Source organism: Cebus imitator, unplaced genomic scaffold, assembly GCF_001604975.1.
Source record: "Cebus imitator isolate Cc_AM_T3 unplaced genomic scaffold, Cebus_imitator-1.0 Scaffold431, whole genome shotgun sequence".
Classification (NCBI taxonomy): Eukaryota; Metazoa; Chordata; class Mammalia; order Primates; family Cebidae; genus Cebus; species Cebus imitator.
The window spans coordinates 1,511,057-1,529,352 of NW_016107746.1; positions in this window are offsets into that span (position 1 = coordinate 1,511,057).

Genomic DNA, 18,296 nt, shown 5'->3' on the forward strand with positions numbered 1-18,296 from the left:
TCACTGCAGCCTCTGCCTACTGGGTTCAGGCAATCCTCCCACCTCAGTCCCCTAAGTAGCTGGAATTATAAGCACGTGCCACCATGCCCAGCTAATTTTTGTATTCTTAGTAAAGACAGAGTTTCACCATATTGGCCAGGCTGGTATTGAACTCCTGATCTCAAGTGATATGCCTGCCTCAGCCTTCCAAAATGCCTTTCCTGGTCCTGTCTCAAATTTTTATATCCAAACTATCTTAATGCATTTGCACTGCTGTAAGGGAATATCTGAAACTGGGTAATTTATGAAGAATAGAGCCATCTCACTTTCCTGGTTTTCTTGTGATTTTGTGTTTTATGTTATAAAGTTACTCTAGAATTTTAGTTTAGTTGATGTTTTCTTCTTCCTCTTGAACTTGACATTTGAGCAACATCAACTTATTCATAGTTCTTGAGCACGTTATGGCATTTCATGATTCTGAGCCTTTGATCATTCTGTTCTGTCCCAGTAGATCCACTTTCTTCTTTCATTTTGGTTTAACTTCCAGTTTGCTCCTGTCTCACATGTGTTTTCTGTGCTCATAATGGTTCTTATTGACCCCATTATAGCACTTAGCACATGTGGAAGAAAAGTTAAATATTAAATTTGAGCTTAATTGAATGTGGACACAAACAATGATCACCAAACCCTGGAACAGGTTGTGTGAGCCCCTTGAGGCATTCATCCAGCACTGTTTCAGAGAAATCTCTATTTCAATCTATTCTTATACATTAGTTATTGAAAAACAACAGACAATTGCAAAAACAAGTTGACCTTTTTGTGTTCCTTGAGTCCAGTTGGGAGGGTCCTTGTGACTGGGCCTCATGCCAAACAACTTGTTACAAAAAGAGCTAGGGTCTCAGACCTTGCTGAAACTTCATGAATGTGTGTGTGTGTATACACACACACACATTTTCCCTTTTCTCCTTCCCATTGCAATTTGCTTATTATATCAATTTGCTTATTATGTCATTTGCTTATTATATCTATATTGCCATTTATGTGAGATAAAGGTTATTTACCCTTAAAGGTATTGTTTGTGTGCCTTTTCTCGCTTCGTGCGTCTTTTGCACAGAACAGCACATTACCCTATATTTGTATATTTCACATTTGTCTCCTTTTCTGAATGTGTGCACATTAAGGAGGGGAACCTCATTTTATCTCTATGCCCAGCACTGTGCTGGGCAAATGGAATTTGTAGTGAAGCCCGTTATTGAATGGAATTGGAAGTGAAGAGATGGTTTACTTGCAAAGAACAGTAGTTCGATGCCTATGACAAGAAAGCAATGGATGATTTATGGTTTGATTGTCCAGTTGGCACCAAAAGTTAACAACACAGATGTTATAACTTCCTTAAACAGACACATATTCTCATCAGCCCCAAAGGGGCGGCACATCCACCAGATCCACTAAATTGTGAACATGTGTAGGGTATTATATTTTGGGTAACACTGATTAGTTATACCTTCCAATTTCAAAAGGAAATCCCTCATTTTACCCTAATGTGTGGTCAGGATTATTGTAATAATGGCTGTTATGGCACATTCCAAGAGTATGATTTATGGGCTTAGTTTTTACAGTTCAAACAGAGTTGAGAAATAGTCTCTTGATAGCAATACACTGAAAGCACAGAAGCTACAACTTCTAAGATGGAGTGTTTATGGACCCAGGTGTTTGGACAGTAGGATGAGTGCAGCTGTATTTGAGACATACCTATATGAAACATTTTTTGTTGTTTATCTGAAATTCAAATTTAATTGGACATCTGGTGTTTTATCTGGCAGCTCTACATATAATTCATTTGAAAAAACATATCCCAAATTAGGGGCTGCTTGATGTGTTAGGAATAAATACTGTTTTGTTTTTTTTTAATCTAGAAAACCTTTTTTAGTTACAGCTATGCATCTCTTGGCTGCTATCTCTTTATAGCAGTGAGAGTTTAAAATTCAATCATTTTTAGATTTTGCTTAGCTTGAAAAGCTTTGAGCAAATAAAATTTTACTAGAAAGACCAATATATAAAATAGATGAGAGCTGAGTTACTTATTGAAGCTGAGTATAGGTCCCTCCCCACCCCAAGGTGGAATAGTGGAGCACAACCCCAAAACTCCTAGATTTGATGATTTCTAAAGTTCCTCTACCTGTAACAGTCTGTGAATCCAAGTGAATTCATTTCATAGGGAGAAATCATCTAGTTTATGAGTAGTCATAGCCTGTTCTTTCCTACTTATAGTAGAAAAGGCTGGAGAGATAAGAAAAAAAAAGTATTGTTAACAATAAAGGTGGCATTTAGGAAGGATAAAATGGACTTATTAACTATCTTCATTTATTCCTCAACAGACATTTGTTGAGCAGTCTCTAAAGACAAGGTAATTTACTATGCACTTTGAAGGGAGAATATTAATAGAAATTTTTAGGATGACCTCTTAATTTAGTAAGTGAGCTAAAATTTGTGTGCAAGTAATTGTATCTGCTATTTTGTGAGGTTCACTATGTCGTGGGTATTTTACTACCCACAGCTTTATAAAATATACGCCTGAACATTGGTCCCGCTCACAATTCCTGTTTCTTTGCATTTGTTCTCACTGAAACCTTACTTCCTTTCAGATTTTTTTTCCTAAAACTTATAAGCAGACAATTCCTCTACTTCTCTTTTTTATCTCTGAATCTGTCTTGGTGATATAGGACATTTCTCTTTATTAGAAGCCCTGTCTTTGTTCAATTTTAGGGTGATGAAGTCATAACAAGTTTTTCTCAAAAACACGTTACTGAGACCCAGTCTCCTTCAACAGTGTGGTTTGCCTTCAGGCCTGCAGGCCAAGAGGTAATTTTAAGCATCAGTCTCGTTTTCACCCATTCACATGCTGAGGCTGTTACCAGGCCTGCCATTTCTTGCTCTGCAGGAGTCCTCATATATTCTCCTTTCTTCTTTTTCTGCCATGCCTAACTTCTTTTCTGAGCTCTGGTTGTTTAACACCTACCTTTTTGCATTTTCTTTTATCCTTACCTTTAATATTTTACATGACTTAGCATAAGTTCTCTTTAGGAAACCAGGCTCATAGCAAAGCTGTTTGAACCCACTGCTTTGTCTTTGTGTTCCTGCCACTGACAATTCTGAAGTGCACATTTGAACAAACGGCAACATTTTGACACAGCTTTAAAAGACCAGTTATTTTTCATTCTCTTTTGGTTTTTAAAAAACATTTTTCTGAAGATGTCAGACAGATGATAGCATAGGAAGCTGAACCTCACATTCCTCCACAGAAACACTGATAAAAGAATGATGTTGATACAAAAATACCTTGAAATTCAGAACCCAACTAAAAAGTAAAAGCACTCGACCAGAGCATAAACAGAGAGCAGTAACATTTATCTTGGTAAGAAGAGCAATTTCATTTTACACACATCAGTTCCTTCTGCAAACTGGCTTAGCTAAACACTGAGAAGATACTTCAGCCCAAGATTTCTCATGCAGCGGTAGGGGATTTGTTTGGAAGGTGAGCTGTTTGGCCTTCTGGCCTCTCAGAACACCCTCTGGAAGGCCAGTTTTCATTTTGCATCGTAGTAAGCAGTGGATGATCTGTAGAGCTTGGTTCCCTGAGAGAGTGATTCCATCTGATACTGCTTTTTGAGATTGGGAATAGGCACAGAACTGACATTTTTCCTCCACAAAGAAGAGAAGGAAGTGAGGGGGTCTATCTGCAGCATCTCAGGGTGTCCTCTGTGGAGCTGATTTCCATCTCACCTCATAAAAAGCCCTGAATAACTGACAGATCTCAGCCTCCTGGGACAATTAGTAACTAACAAAAGGGGCTGGCATCCCTTAAAGCCAGAACTACTCTGTTTATTGGGAAAAGCCAGAAATGAGGCTTTTCCTCTAGGTGGGAGGGAAGGGAATGAAGGGACCCTTACTTTAGTCTTGCAATACACTCCCTGAGTGGTCAGTCTCTATGCTATTTCAAATTAAACACTGTGAACTGGTAAAGCTCTCTCCACCTCAAAATTTGTCCATAAAGACTGAAAGAAGTATTTGCTTCTTCAAATATTTAGACAACAATGCAAACCTATAAGAAATGTGAAGAATCAGGAAAACATGACACAATCAAAGGAACAGAGTAAGCCTCTAGTAACCAACCCAAGAGAAATGGAGAGCTGTTGAATTATATGATAAAGAATTCAAAAATACTTAAAGAAGATCAGTGAGTTATAAGAGAACTTATAACTCCTATAAGAGTTATAAGATAAACAACTAAATGAAATCAGGAAAACAAGTAATGAACAAAACAAGAAGTTCAGCAAAAAAGACAGAAACAATACAAAAGAACCAAACAAATTCTACAGCTGAAGAGAACAATGACTGAACTAAAAATTAACTGGAGAGGTTCAAAAGCAGACTTGATCAAGCAGAAGAAATAATCAGTGAACAAGACAGGTTATTTGAAATTATTCAGTCAGAGGAGCAAAAAGAAAAAAAGACAGAGTGAAGAAAGCTAAGGAGACTTATGGGGTACCATCAAGTGAACCAACATGAATATTAAGGGAGTCCTAGAAGGTGAAGAGAAAGGAAAAAAAAATTGTTCAAAGGAATAATGGCTGAAAAATTCTGAATTTTATTGTATATATGTGTATACATATGTATAAAAAAATATACACACACACATAGGCACATGTTGGAGATATTGCAGGTCTGGTTTCAAACTATCACAAGAAATTGAATATTGCAATAAAAATGTTATACAATTTTTTCATTTTCCCAGTGCATATGAAAGTTATGTTTACACTATACTGTAGTCTATTAAGTATACAGCAGCATTATGTCAAAAAAACAATGTGTATACCCTAATTAATATATATATATACATACATATATATATATATATATATGTATGTATATATATATATATATAAAATTTGAGATGGAATTTTGCCCTGTTGCCGAGGCTGGAGTACAGTGGTGCAGTCTTGGCTCACTACAACCTCTGCCTTCTGGGTTCAAACGATTCTCCTACCTCAGCCTCCTGAGAAGCTGGGGCTAAAGGTGCGCACCACCACACCTGGCCAATTTTTGTATTTTTAGTAGAGATGGGGTTTCACCATGTTAGCCAGGATGGCCTTGAACTCCTGATCTTGCGACCCACCAGCCTTGGCCTCCCAAAGTGCTGGGATTACAGGTGTGAGCCACCGTGCCTGGCTGGTTTGATCTTCTATCTAGAACACTAAAGCTTTCTCCACATGTGCAATAAGGCTGTTTCACTTTCTTATTTGTGTGTTCACTAGAGAAGCACTTTTAATTTCCTTCAACAATTTTTCCTTTACATTCACTACTTAAGCTAACTGTTTTGCCCAAGATATCTCTATTTTGGCCTATCTGGACTTTTGACATGCCTTCCTCACTAAGTTTAGTCATTTCTACCTTTTGATTTAAAGTGAGAGATGTGTCTCTCTCCCTTCTACTTGAACTCTTAGAGACCGTTGTAGTTTTATTAATTGGCCTAATTTCAATGTTGATGTATATTAGGGAATAGAGAGCTGAGGAGAGGGAGAGAGATGGAGTAATGGCCAGTTGGTGGAACAGTCAGAAAGCATACAGCATTTATTAACTTCACCATCTTATGTGGATGGGGTTCTTTTCACCCCAAAATAAAAGCAACAGTAACATCAAAGATCATTGATCTGTGATATTATATCACAACATATATAATAATGAAAAGGTTTGAAATATCATATGAATTGCCAAAATGTGACACAGAGACATGAAGTGAGTATATGCTGCTTGGAAAATGTTGCCAATAAATTTGCTCAATTCATGGTTGCCACAAATCTTCAATTTGTAAAAAATGCAGTATCTGTGAAGCACAATAAAGCAGTGTACAATGATATAAGATATACCTGTATATGTATACACACATATATACATGCTATTTATTAAGAATATGTTCATCCTTAATAAGGAAGAAAATCTTGTCATTTGTGACAACATTGGTGAACTTGAAGGACATTATACTAAGTGAAATAAGCCAGACACAAAAAGACAAATACCATATGATCTCACTTATTTGTGAAATCTAAAAAAGTTGAACTCTTACAATTAAGTAGAATGGTGGGTTATAAGGGCAGGGGATGGGGCAGAGGCAAATGGGGAAGTGTTGGTCAAAGTATACAAAATTACAGATATGCAGGATGAATAAATTCTAAAGATCTATATATGCTATGGTGACTATAGTTCAAAATAGTGTATTGTGTCCTTGAAATTTCCTAAGAGAGTAGATAATTGTTTTCACTAGAAAAAATAGAGAAAGGTAACTATGTGAGCTGATGAATATGTTAATTAGCTTGGTTGTAGTAAACTTTTCACTATGTGTATCAAAACATCATATTGTATATCTTAAATATGTATAATTTTTATTTTCCAATTATACCTCAATAGAGCTAAAAAATTTTTTTTAATTTTATTTTTTCAGGTATTATAAAATAATATGTTAATTATAGAAATTTAAAAACATATCCATTTTTTAAAAAGTAAAGTAATCTGCAATCCTACCTCACCAGGAGGGCAAAAGAGAAGTCAAACATTTAAGGTATATCCTCGAAACTTTTTCTGTACCTCGATGTATATTTTTTCCTTCAACAGAAATAGAAGCAAATGTACATACCAGTTTGCAGCTTGCGTTTTCATTTAACAATAAATAGTGATTATCTTTCCATTTTATTTAATGTATTCCCACAATATCTTTAACCACTATGTACTCTTCCATCATAGAGATGTACTATAATTTATTTACCCTGGCACATTTTTTGTTCATCTAAGTTTCCCAGGTTTTCCCCATTAAAAACAACCCTGCACTGAATACTATTGGAGCCACAGATTAACAAATATCAGTGCTTTTCCCCTTAGGGTGAATTAATAGAGAAAATATTTACATGCATTTATAAACCCACTTTTATAGCCAGGTTTCACTCTGTTTTGTTCAATGTTTCTCACGCCAAAACTAGTAAATTCTTTGTCCTCTCCCTGTTAACCATCTAAGACCTGCTTTATCTCCATGGCAATCCCACTTTTCTCACTTTTAAACCACAGCTGTGCTAGCAGATTTTACTTGATGAATATGACTCATTTTTTCAATTCTATAGGTGAAAGGAAAGAAGAGCTGCTCATTCCGTTCTCTCTCCTATGTTACTGTTACTTCAGTCTCTCTTTCAAGAGCATAGGAGGATGAAAAAGTTCCCTAATCACAGAGCTTCATGGAGGGTGAAACCTCCTCAATCACTGTATGACTGATTACACACCCACACCCACTCACATTCACACCCCCCACAACCACACACACCCCCACACACTCCACAGAGACTCACACACAGTCACATACAGAATTAAAGGAAGGAGAAAAGACTGAGAAAATGTCTGTGTGATGATTGTTGCTATTTACATAGCCCCAATCCCACTCAAACACACACCTCAGCTCCACTCACACCTCAGCTCCACATTGCCAGTGATGCTCCCACATGGAGTTGACTCTAGATCAAGCCTCATCAGGTGGCTAGTTCCTGTCCCTGGCTGTGAGAAGAAAGCTGGGCACTGACCAGTGTCACTTCAGGAAGTCTCAAGGCTCATTTTATGTTATGATGTAAAAATTCTTTAGTGGAAGAAGAAACTGAATTTTCAGAATGGACTCTGTGAAACCCTAGGGTTCTACCTCATTATCTCAGGGGTTATTCCTTGTGAGAGCAGCAGGAAACGATGCCTGAGGGAGATTGAGCTGGTTCATCTTTTCTCCCGGCTGGAAAAGAAGATATAAAGAGTGCCAGGAGGAAGCAAGGGGCCGTCCGAGGTGAGCACAGGCCCCTAGTGTCTCTCTTTTTCTGTTTTCTGAGGGGGTCAGGGGACCTGGACCTGGGAAGAGGCCCAAGGGAACCTGCCACGAGGTTGTGCGTGAATTTGAGGTTTGGGTAGATTCTGCTTGGCATCTGGAACCTCGTGAGTACTGAGCATGAAGGGCTGCAGAGGGGTGCACCTGAGAAGATGCAAAAGGGAGAAAAGGGAACAACTGTGTCTCCACTGCAGCTAAGTGGAGACATTTGAACTTGCCTCGGTCCCTGAGGGATAGTGGGGACTGTCTTGTCTTGTTACCACTGCCAGAAGCCTGTGCTGTCCGTGGAACAAGCCGGGCTACTCTGACTTTGATAGGAGAGGAAACAGGACTGCCTCCAGAGGGTCATCCATGACACCTTGTTGAGTGAGAGACAATTAGCAGAGGAACAACCAAGAATCTGATGAATAATGCTCTATCACCTCCATTCCTCCAGATGTTTGGATTTTTCTCCATAAGATTATGGACTTGTGGCACTGTGGTCAAGTATAAATTTCCCTGGAAGTTTATAGACCGATGGTTAGGACTCAGGTGGGTCAGTGGCAAACTTGGGACTACATGGTGACTGATAACAATGATGACAATACTGAGGAAAATGACATTTAAATCTGAAATGATAGAAGGAGAATTGCTAGGCTGGGTAGAGTTTTCCAGATTGGCTTATATTTAGTTTTGTCATTGCTGAGAATGAATGAGTACTTGTAAAACAGAAATCAAAATATTTATAAAAATAAAGTGAATGTTATGCTTGCATATAGACTATTTATGATTATCCAAGTCACATCTGCTATTCTATTTTTTGGATGATAAATGGTGCCCAAGAAAGGAAAGTGATTTCTTTTATAGAAGGGTGATTTATTCAAGGATTTAGTGTTATTGAGCAGCAGAGTTGTTTCTGAAATTTATTTACTCATTCACTCAATCAGTGTCCTCAGTGGGCAGCCATCAGGAGAACAACTGCAGCCAAAAAGAGCTGGGTTTATTGACTTACAATGAGGGAGAATGAATACCATGAAGAAACATGGCAGAGGGAAAAAATGTTGTAGAGTGGACTTATAGGTATTGGATTTGTGAGTGATTTGAGGTAGGTTCAAGGATGTTGGGCTTTGCTCTTAATTGGATGCTATCTGAAATAAGACATTACTGTCAAAGACAGCAGATGATGTAGCTCAGGAAGCAACTTATAGGTCAAATATACTTCCAGGCATCTTCTGCTAACACAAGCAATCAGCTTGAATAAAATACGCCCAAGTTAAAAAGAACAGCAGATAATTTACAGCAGATGTAATTTGATGTCACAGTTTTTCCTCATTTTGGGAAGAGGAGAGGCTGGAATGCATTTTAGAAATTTGAACAATGTTTAAGTTAAGAATTAGATTAGGTTTGACATCTAGCCTCCAACCTTAATATGTTGTCACAGAGAGTAAGCTATACAAAAACAAGAGGTCCAAACTACTCGTTTTTCCTCTACTTTGCCAATGGAGATGTTTTCTGATGTTCTTCTCCATGGCCCTCACAGTATAAAAATCTGAAAATCTCTGCTACCCATAAGATTACAGAGTCCATGACCTAGCCTGCACTGAAAAGAGACTGTTGAAATAAAGGGCTTGTACTTACATTTTATTTTTATTGTAATCATGGTTATAATTAAGATTTCATTTTTTTGGCCGGGCACAGTGGCTGATGTCTCTAATCTCAGCACTTTGGGAGGTCAAGGTGGGTGGATCTCTTGAGCCCAGGAGTTTTGAGTCCAGCCTGGGCAACATAGTGAGAACTTGTCTTGACAAAAAATTTAAAAAAATAAGCCAGATTTGGTAATGTGTGCCAGTGGTTTCAGCTACTCAGGAGGCTGAAGTGGGAGGATCACCTGAACCTGAGGTGAAAACTGCAATAAGCCAGGATCACACCACTGCACTCAGCCTGGGCAGCAGAGAGACCCGTACTTAAAAAAAAAAAAACAGATTAAGGTTTTTTTCTGGTGATAGTAAGAGGACATAAAGGGCTTCTCTTGGAAATGCCATTTGTAGTATACCTCAGCTTTATGGGGAAGAGGAATAAGCAAATTGCAAGTGGATATAGGGACTTTTTCCAGGTTCCTTAGTTGGTCTTTGAGTTTGGCTGGAGGAGAGTGAGCTCCTTAGAGGTGGTGTGAGTAAACCCTAAGTTTCAGAGTTGGAGAACCAAAAGTCCGCCATACAGAAAAACTAGGGAAAGCTTCTGGATGTGGTGTTTTGTGGGTTGGTATAGACTAATTCCTGAGTAAGCTCTAGGACCCTGGTGAACAATATGTAGCTTGAGAACTGCAGGCAGACCAACCTACTTCTCCATACATCAGTCAGTTTATAAAGAAGCACCCTTTCTTCTTAGGCCTTATTTATCAAAAGCAGGGGAATGGTGGGTGGGGGACTCTTTAAGGAATTGACCTCAGGTGCAGAGGAAACATTTCAGAACCCCCTGGAAATGTCCGGCAGCTGAAATAGCAAGGAGGGCAACTGGGACTGCTGAGAGGAGCTTGGCATTGGTGAGAGGAATATCACCCATGAGAAAGGTAGTATTGAGTCCCTACCAGAGTCAGGAACCAGCAGGATAAAAATGAGCTGCTTCTGGGAGACAACGTGGAGAGAGTGCCTGCATGCTATCCAGCTGTCTAAGAATCCAGATGCTGCCCAGCTGTCTAAGAATCCAGATGCTGCTCAGAGGAAGTGAGAGATCCTGGGAGTTCCCGCGACTGAGATGGGGTTTTAAAAATATACCCGCTTTCCTGCTTCTTGTTAATTAAACTGAACATGAGCAAGGTGCTGGGACCCTGTGGGGAGATACATAGCATGCCCAGGGAAGGAGAAGCTGTTGCTCAGACAGTGCAGACTGTTTCTGCTGGTTGGAGCTTTGCTCCACATCTTCTAACTGTGTAGCCTTGAATGCTCTGTGCATTAAGTTCCTCATTTGTAAAAGGGAATTGTATATGCCTTCTTTCTAGGTTTGATTTGAGGAGGAAGGGAGATTGGGTTTTTAAAATAGCTATGACAGGTCCTAACACATAGATGGTTCTCAATGAATATTGGTTCATTTCTTCTTCCCTGAGCAGAAAGTAACACTTTCCCGCTAGGAAACCATCAAGAATGGAGAATTGGACTCAACTTGGAGGGAAAGGGATTTCACACATAACCTTTTAAAAAATACTTGCTGTACCACAAATTATAAGGAACAGAGAAGTTCTTTGCAGGAGGCCTACGATTTGGATCAGGTACAATCTTTCAAGCCACAGGACTGAAGACACATTCTTAATTATCTAAAGCCAGAAAAAGAAAGATCTGATTGAGTTGATGGACAACACTTAGGAATGTGGACACTGTTTATTAATTATTCTCTACCCCCAAAAAACATTAGGGTCATGTATAACTTAGCATTTCTAAGTCTCTGCAGGCAGTCAGCTAAATTGACAAGAGAGTTTCAAATTCTAGTTAATAGCCTTATTACTGTTCTTGTTTCCATGGATGTGGGTGGAAGTTGGATGGATGAAAACAAAGGCTTAGAAATGATTGAGTAGAAGAAACCAGACCTCTAGGGAGGATTAACATTTCTTGTTTTTGGCCCTGACCCACCATTCTAACACTTCAAATGCAGTTGTTTATTGAAAGCCACGCTTCTTGCTAGGATGACAGGCTCATTCTGGCCCACCTGGAGTTTTCCTGGAGTTAGCATTGAAAGTCCCAAGTTGCAGTAAATCTCTGTTTCAGACCACCTGGGACAGTTGGCTGCCCTACTGAAAAGGGCCAAGACAAATTGTAGAGGAAGACACAACTTTGAACCGTGGAGCTACAAGCCAGGGACAAGGCCAAAGGAAGTCCAGGTAGGAGTTTAGATAGCAGAAGTGGATCCTCAGAGTCACGAAGTAGAATTCCTCGATTACTGGAGAAATCTAGAAGATGGAGAGGTCACTTAGGCCACTTTCAATAACCAATAAGCAAAATATTCAAATGCCACAAAAACATATGAACCATCAAACAAAATTCACTCCCCATCTTAAATTTAAACATGGACTAGGATCAAAGACCTCTCTTCGAACTGGTGGCAGAGTAAATAAATTATCCTCTAAGGAACTGATCTGCTGAGCAGTGCTCATTAAAATTACCTGGAGTGTTTATCAAACAATTTTCTGTAACTCACCCCAGTCTACCAAACATGATTGCTAGAGGAGAAGACTGGGAATCTGTTCTTTTAAAACGCATCTTGGGTGACTCTAATGTGAAATTATTTGCTCTAGGATGGTGAACCTCAAATATTTTTGATTATTCAGCCCAGTCAGATTTTTTTTTGAAGAAAAAAGATCTTCAATATATGTATATGTACCTAATTATCTATCTATCTATCTATCTATCTATCTATCTATCTATCTATCTATCTAATCTATATTAGTCTTAGTCATCCTTTAGGTTTTCCATTTAACACCTTTAAGGCATGGTAAAAGGTTTGGTTTATCTTATTGTACTTTGGATGTTTCTTTTCAGAATACACTGCAATCTGCTAGACTGGAGTTTCCTGAGGGCAAGGACTATGTCTGTTTCATTCACCTTTATATTCATAACAGCAAAATGCTTGGCCCAATAAAATACTGGTTTGAATTGAATTTAGAATTCCTCGTTAAATGAGAGAGATAGCTTGTCATCTGGGGAAGTGCTGTTTAATGCTGGCATTGTTTGTCCAAACTGTTTCCTGTATCCATGGAAACAGAACCAGCAGTTCATGTAGGCACCTCTACCTGTCAGTGCCAGGTACCCAAAGTGAGTTTAAAATCCCATTTCCTGGTCTCCAGTTGGTTTTCTCCCGCAGTGCCAAAACTCCTGCTGCAGGAGAAAGGACCCTCCATTTAAAGAGCAGCGCGAGCTGTCACTAAGAGGCTTTCAATCTAGACAAGTAAGGAGAAAAGGAGTGGAGCAGCTTCATGCAGCAAACAATACCTCCCCTCAGGTGGCATGATCTGGGGGAAGCCTCCTTGGACAGAGAGGGAGAGTACAAATCCACTTCACTCTCCCCAGGGCCTTATTGTTGGGTTCCAGTGATTGCTAACATCAATTATGCTGTAACTACTTAACAGCACCTTTGAAAATAGGGATTGCTGGCTTTGGAAAAAACCCTGGTGATTTCTTTATCTCCTGTTGGTGGAAAATATCAACACTAAAATGAAGATTAAAAGACCAGGAGCACTTTCGTGGTTATATAAATGCTTCCAGGCATAAGAGGTAGATGCTGTACACATTTTAGGTAAATTGAAATGTTGTGGAATGTTGTAGCTGAAGAGATCTTCAAGATTGTGACCCTCAATCTGCATCACGGAGGCAGGTGTTGTGAAATGAATCAAGCTAATTTGCTCATGTACGACCATTAGGTAGTTTTTGGGAAATGTCAGTTATCTCTAAGGATTAGAGGTTGGTGAACGTTATGGGCCTTCTGCTCACAACTGTCTGCTAGATTATAATAGAAGCAAGTTTCAGGTCAAATTCTGCCATACATAGTGACATTTAGTAGCAAGCAGCTCCCCAGATGATCAGATCTGATCTTTGAGGTTCTCTGGTTATACCTGGCATGCAAGGTCTGTGCGAGGAAATTGTGGCAATATGTAGCTAATGTTATTTTTTAAAAATTATTTTATTTTTTATTTTTAACTCTCATAGTTCTTTTTTGAATACAAAAAATTGTATATATTTATTATGTACAATATGATGTTTTGAAACATGCATATGTTGTGGAATGTTTAATGCTAATTAACATATGCATTACCTCACAGACATCATTTTTTTAATGATGAGAATACTTAAGCCTAATCTCTTAGCAATTCTCAAGAATATAATACATTGTTATTAACTATAGTCACCATATGTACGATAGATTTCTTGAGCTTATTCCTCCTATCTGAAATTTTGTACCCTTTGACCAACACATCTGCAATCAAATCCTCTCTTCCCTCAATAACCACCATTCTGTTCTCTGATTCATTTTTAGACTCCACATGTAAGTGAGATAATGTGGTGTTTGTCTCTCTATTCCTAGCTTATTTCACTTAACATAATGTCCTCAGGTTCACCCACATTGTTACAAATGAGTAAATTTCTTTTAACAGTTGAATAGTATTCCATTGTGTATATGTGCTACGTTTTCTTTATCCATTTGTTCATTAATGGACCTTTAGGTTGAATCCATATCTTGGTTATTATGAATAGTGCTGCAATGACCATGGGAGTATAGATATCCCTCTAATGTATTGATTTCATATTCCATGGATATAAACCCAGTAGTGGGATTATTGGATCATATTAGTACTATTTTTAATTTTTTGAGGAACTTCCATACTATTTTCCATAATTGCTGTATCAATTTACATTCCCACCAATAACACAAAGGGTTCCCTTTTCTCCACATCCTCACCAGTACTTGTTATCTTTTGTCTTATTGATATTAAACATTCTAACAGGTGTGAGGTCATATTTTACTGTGTTTTTTTAACTTGTATTTTCCTGATTAGTGATGTTGAGCACCTTTGCATATACCATTGGCCATTGGACATTTGTATGTCTTTCTGTAAGAAATGTTTATTTGGTTCCTTTACCCACTTTTAACCAGTTTGTTTCCTTCCTATTGAATTGAGTTCCTTATATATTTTGGATACTGACCCCTTATCAGATATATGGTTTGCAATTTTTTTCTGCCATTCCATAGGTTGTCCCTTCGTGCTCTTGACTGTTTCTTTGGCTGTGCAGAAGCATTTTACTTTGATGAAATCCTGCCAATTTTCACTATGGTTGCCTGTGTTTTTGGGGTCATAACCAAAAAATCACTGCCAAACCAATGTCTTGGAGGTTTGTGCCTATGTTTTCTTCCCATAGTTTTACAATTTTAGGTCTTATGTTTGAGTCTGTGATCCATTTTGAGTTGATTTTTCTATATGGTGTGAGATAAGGGTCTAATTTTATTCTTCGGCATGTGGCTATCCAGTTGTCCCAACATCATTTATTGAAGAGATGGTCTTTTCCTCATTGTGTGTTCCTGGCACCTTTGTCAAAAACAAATTGACTGTAAATGTGTAGATTCGGCTAACTTTATAGTTGAATACTGACAGGAAGAATCCCCTGTATCAGTAGCTGCTCTGTCTGCAGTCAAGTATGGGGCACATTCCAAAAGATACAGACTACTGCTCATGCCAGATTTTTGGTTTTATCCTACTTGTGCAAAGAATAGAAAGAGCCCTTTTAGCCAAGGCACACATCTTGAAGACCATTTATTGCACTAGTGAAAAACCATTGCTGATGTAGGGTCTCAGAAAATAAGCTCAGGCCTGTAATCCAAGCACTTTGGAGGTCAAGGCAGTTGGATTACCTGAGGACAGGGGTTCAAGACCAGCCCGGCCAACATGGTGAAACCCCGTCTTATAAAAAAAAAAAAAAAAAAGAAAAGAAAAGAATACCCCAAAATGAAGACCTTAGAAACAGCTCTGTCTGAACTCCTGCCCACCTGTCTCTGGCCTCTCATTTTCCCCCGAGGGAAAATGAAAACTAGAGGCATAAAAACTAGAATTCCTCTTCCCTAAGGTGGGTCAGAGAAACCAGAATCCTTTGTCCCCAAAGCCAGCCATAAAACCTAAAAATGTTACTCTAACTTCCTCCCTATCTTTTTGTGTCAAAACTGGCATAGAGAAAACATCTGATCTACCTTGTCTGCCTGAGGGTCATAAGATCCCCATTCCAGAAAGGGTCCTACTCCACACCCAGAAGGAAGGAATGCTGTGCACAGAGGCCATGAAGAATCTAAACAGATGGCCTTGCTGGGTTTCCCTGCTCAGTTTTCTAGTATTAGATAATACTTTTTTTGTTCAATCATAATTTCTATATGGTGTCTATTCTTTGTCCAACCTAAGCATAAAAATGGAAAGTGACTTTGTATCTTTGGGTTTTCTTTCTGAAGGCTATTGTGTCACATAAAATTATAATCAAATAATAGTATGACTTTTCTCCCATCAATCTCCATTTGTCAGTGATTTTCAGAGAAACTTCACAGGGCAAAGGGGAAGTTTCCTTTTTGCGCCTGAACTAACATTCATCATGTTCTTTATCCCAGGCTATGGGAGAGGGAGGGAGGAGAATGTGGCAAGCCGAAGCTGTCTTGCTATGCAGATAAAAATCTCTTTTATATTCTTGGAGCTGCCCTCAGACCGAATAGACAGAGCCACTGTTTCTCTCTCAGACCTTTGAAAGTGTCAGTCCTTCTGAGGTAATCTTCACTAGATCTAGATAAGGCAGAGGAAAGGGGCCTCAGAGAAAGTATGTTTGCATCTGCTATTTGTTTCACTGATGTAGATTTTCTCTGCAGATCCTTTGAACAGGACAGCTTTTCAAAGCTGTTCCTGTGGTCTGCAACCTCTCTGACTAGCCATCTAAAAATATGCTATAGAAGTATATTTTGAGGTGAAATAGCCTGATTTCCTTCACTGGGATATATTGGGACAATCCCTTTTCAAAAATTTTCAGCCACAGACAAACCATGAATGCTTGAAGTTCCATTGAAGGTAGCTCATTCTTCTGGCATAGCTTTCTCATCTAGCACAGTCCACTCAAAAACAAATCTGTGAATAAAATGGAGGCAAAGTTGGGGAAGAGCTCCACAAGGGTGGTTACTTCAAGTCAGTTGGAAGGGGAAATGTTTGAAGGGAGTAACAGAAGATGGTTTTTAAACATTTTTGCAGTATTCTCTTACTGAAAATTTACCTCCAACCTAGAGAAATCTAAAACATCCCACTTTTGCCCACATGCTTGTATATCCAGTCTACTTCTTTTCTCTCCTATGAGTAACTCCCTTGTACTTACCTTTGTACCTATAGGCCCATGAATGATGCTTAGCATCTACATCTAGTGGTGGAGAGTCAGTGGCTTCTCCAAAGCTATTCTCTCTCTTTTTTTTCTTTAAAGAAAATAAAAAAATAAATAATAATAATAAAAAAGAATGAAGGAGAGGAAGAGGAAGAGGGAGAGAGAATGGAAGTGTTGCTTTATTGCCCAGGCTAAAATGCAGTCTAAAAATGGATATTGAAAGCCTCTTTTATACTAATAATTGTTCTTAATAATGTAGACAGGAAAAAAATGAGGGAAGAAAATAACAAACAAGCAGCCAACCAATACTTCATTTAAACCTGTAAGTAGGTGTGATGTGGTGCTGATAAGAGTATGTATTTTGTGTATTTAAAGTGGAGAGTTCTATAAATGTTTATTAAGTTTACTTGTTCCGGATCTGAGTTCAGGTCCTGGATATCCTTGTTAATTTTCTGTCTCGTTGATCTGTCTAATATTGATGTTGAAGTCTCCCACTATTATTGTGTGTGAGTCTAAGTCTCTTTATAAGTCTTATGTATCTGGGTGTTCCTGTATTGGGTGCATATATATTTAGGATCATTAGCTCTTCTTGTTGCATTGATCCTTTTACCATTATGTAATGCCCTTCTTTGCCTCTTTTGATCTTTGTTGCTTTAAAATCTATTTTATCAGAGGTGTGAACTGCAACTTCTGCTTTTTATTTATTTATTTATTTTTGCTCTCCATTTGGTTGGTAAATCTTTCTCCATCCCTTTGTTTTGAATCTTTGTGTATAGATGAGTCTGGATGCAGCATACCGATGGGTTTTGGCTGCGTCTCTTGATTGGGGGATTTAGTCGAGTTTAATACTGCCATTTGATGTTAGCTGGCTCTTTTGCCCATTAGTTGATGTAAATTCTTCATTATGTTGATGCTCTTTACTTTTTGGTATATTTTTGGAAAGGCTGATACTGGTTGTTCCTTTCTATGTTTAGTGGTTCTTTCAGAAGCTCTTGTAAAGCAGGCCTGGTGGTGTTGAAATCTCTGAGTACTTGCTTGTTCACAAAAGATTTTATTTTTCCTTCACTTATGAAGCTTAGTTTGGCTGGATATGTGATTCTGGGTTGTAAGTTCTTTTCTTTAAGGATGTTGAATATTGGCCCCCACTCTTCTGGCTTGTAGGGTTTCTGCTAAGAGATCTGCTGTGAGTCTGATAGGCTTCCTTTTGTGGGTAACCCGACCTTTCTCTCTGGCTGCCCTTAGTATTTTCTCCTTCATTTCAACCCTGGTGAATCTGACGATTATGTGCCTTGAGGTTGATCTTCTTGAGGAATATCTTTGTGGTGTTCTCTGTATTACCTGGAGTTGAATATTGTCCTGCCTTGCTAGGTTGGGAAAGTTTTCCTGAATAATATCCTGAAGCGTATTTTCCAGCTTGGATTCATTCTGTTCGTCACATTCAGGTACACCTATCAAACGTAGATTAGGTCTTCTCACATAGTCCCATATTTCTTGGAGATTTTGCTCATTCCTTTTTATCCTTTTTATCTTTTTTTCTCTAATCCTGTCTTCTC